Below are 3,140 nucleotides of genomic sequence, written 5' to 3' on the forward strand. Positions count from 1 at the left end.
AGAGACTTGTCAAAAATAGTGGAGCAATCAGCTAACAATTAGTGGAGCTAACAGCTGAGTGTGATATCAAATGAAGCATATAGTTTAATAGAGAGGACAGGAAAAGAGACAAAGAGAGCCCTACTAAAAATCTCTGTCATCCCTGGGAGACTGCATACATGCCGAAGACTGAGGTTTCTTAAGAGTACCATCAAGAATTTCATTAAAATAGTCCTCCCGAATCACTGAACAAATAAACAAACAAACAACAATAACAAGCTCAGGGGAGGGAATACAGTATACAAAATTAATATATTACCTGTAATTTCCAATTTTCAATAAAAAAATATGAAGCATTAAATGAAACAGGAAAGTGTGATATAGAGGAAAATAGTAGGCAACAAAAACTGTGAAAGGACCCAAATGAACTTGGCAGAAAAAAACTTCGAAGAAGGTATTAAATAAAGGAAACCATGCTTAAAGAAGTACGATGCCTCATAAAATAGAGAATATCAATAGAGAGATACACATTACAAACTAATGGAAATTCTGAAGGTGAAAAGTACAATAACTGAAAGAAAAATTAACTAGAGAGACTCGATAGTAGATCTGAATAGGCAGAAGAAAGAACCAGTGAATTTAAAGATATCAATTATGTGATCCTAAGAACAGAGAGAAAAAATAAAAAATGAACAGAGTGGGAGGGAAATGTGGGACATTATTAAGTGTGCAAACATTAATGGGAGTAACATAAGGAGAGGAGAGAGAGAAAGGAGCAGAAAAATGCTGAAAAAATGGTTGAAAACTTCCCAAATTTCCCGAAAAGCATTAATCCATACTTCTAACAATCTCAATGAACTCCAAGTGAGATAAATACAAAGAGATCCACACAACATATCAGAGTAAAATGTTGTAAGCCAAAGCAAAAATCTCAAAGGCATAAGAGAAAAACAACTGATCATGTACAATAGAATCCAATTGGATTGGCAGCTAAATTTTCATAACAAACAATGGGTGCCAGAAAGCAGTGAGATTACATTTGAAAATGCTGAAAGAAAAAGTTGTCAATAGAAAAATTTATATCCTGCAATACTATCTTTCAAAAAAAGATAGTTTCTCAATGAAAATAAACAAATGGTCAATAAAACACATGGGAAGACTCAACATCATTATCCATTAAGAAATGGAAATCAAAACAGGGAGATACCACTTCATACACACACTAGGACGGCTAAAATAATGAGACATCATAACAAGTATTGGAAATGATATGGATAATTGGAACCATAAGAGCCTGCTGGTAGAATGTAAAATGGCTGAGCCATTTAGGAAAACTGTCTAAAAATACCTCAAAAGGTTAAATGCAGAGTTCTCATATGACCTAGGAATTTCACTTCCAGGTATATACTCAAGAGATGTGAAAGCATATGTTCTTGTAAAAACTCATATTCATAATAGTGACAGTATTCATAATAGGAAAAAAGGGGAAACAACCTAAATGTCCATCAATGAGTGAATGGCTAAACAAAATATGGTATATCTGTATAATGGAACATTATTTAGCAATATAAAGGAACCAAAGTACTGATACATGCTATAAAATAGATGAATGTATGAGCGATCTTTTGTGTGAGTCCATCTGTATGAAAGGTTCAGATTAGACAACGCTATAGAGGCGAATGTCAATTAGTAATTGCTAGGGTCTGGGATGGATGAGGGAAGGAATGGGTAGTGACTGCTAAAGGGTGCAGGGTTTCATTTGGGGGTAATGAAAATGTTCTAAAATTGAGTGTAGTGATAGTCCCACAACTCTGTAAATATAAAACATTGATTTGTACCCTTTTAAGTGGGTAAATTCTTTTATGTGAATTATATTTCAATAAAGTTGTTTCATTTTAAACGTGATGGTTAGAAACAGCAATGACTCAAAATGTCTGATTTCTTAAGTTAATTGCTAATGCTGTATCTTCTCTTTCCTTTCCTTTCTCTTGGGCTAGATCCTGTGGTGATGACTTCTCAACATTACTTTTCATCACTTTCAAAGAACAATGAGAGCTAACTTTATTTTCTGGCTATCTCTTTATCCCTCAAATTGTCAAGCTTATTTTTCAAGCTCTCCAGAAGAAGTAGTAATTCTATAATAATCCTTAGAAATCATTAGTGTAATATTAAAATATTTACTTTAAATCCTTCTGCTGTGCCTGCATAGTTTCTCTATTTCCATCCACCATAATTTATACTAAATGACAGGAAATGTGAAATATTTATACAAATAGGTAAAAAAATAATAATTGATTCCATCTTCCAAGTGAGATTATAAAATATCCACAATAGAATTAGCAGCCACTTTTTCTCTTCCAGATGAATATCTAATTTTCATGTTTATGTAGGAAAATCATTTTCTGAGTACAGGTCTATTTTTATGATTTGAATTACATTATCATGTAGTGTGGACTTAAATTATTATTATTATTATTATTATTATTATTATTATTATTATTATTTTGCATCATATTTCTCTTCTAAGAAGTATCCTCTCTGGAAATCCCACTTATCACTCCCTGTCAGCTACTACTTAATTTCCCCTCCATATCTTACTTTCTCTTATAATCCATCTCTATTCTACTCTAGTTCTTGAGATAACCTTGACAGAGGCACAAATCTCTGGAATGTGTTTATGTTCATGTACCCAAACCATGATCAGGCAAGTGCTGGGAGAGGAATACATAGGAAGCCAAAATTTGTTCAGCGCCTACTAAGTGCTAGGTACTTTATATATATCATTATAAATGCAACATTACATCTTTAATCTACATAATGTTCCCATGAGGTATCCTGTTACCTCCATTTTAAAGATAAGAAAACTGAGACATAGTTAAACTACTTGCCCAAGATAACACTGCTAATAGGCGGTAGAGCCAGGTTTAAACACATCTGTCTGACTGCACTACACCTTGCTGATTCTACTTGTGTTTTAACATTCCCACCAAAAGTTTGATATTAAATCAGTTCTTGGGCAGAAAATAAACCAAACAAACCTACAAACAAATAAAACCAGCTACCTTTGCAGTCCCTATTGCCAGGTATTTTCTCCAGTGTCCTCCCTCTACTCTGAATCAATTCTAGATTTCTTTAGGAAACTGATATCCATTCCTCCTCCT

This window comes from Rousettus aegyptiacus, unplaced genomic scaffold (assembly GCF_014176215.1).
Source record: "Rousettus aegyptiacus isolate mRouAeg1 unplaced genomic scaffold, mRouAeg1.p scaffold_m13_p_3, whole genome shotgun sequence".
NCBI classification, from domain to species: Eukaryota; Metazoa; Chordata; class Mammalia; order Chiroptera; family Pteropodidae; genus Rousettus; species Rousettus aegyptiacus.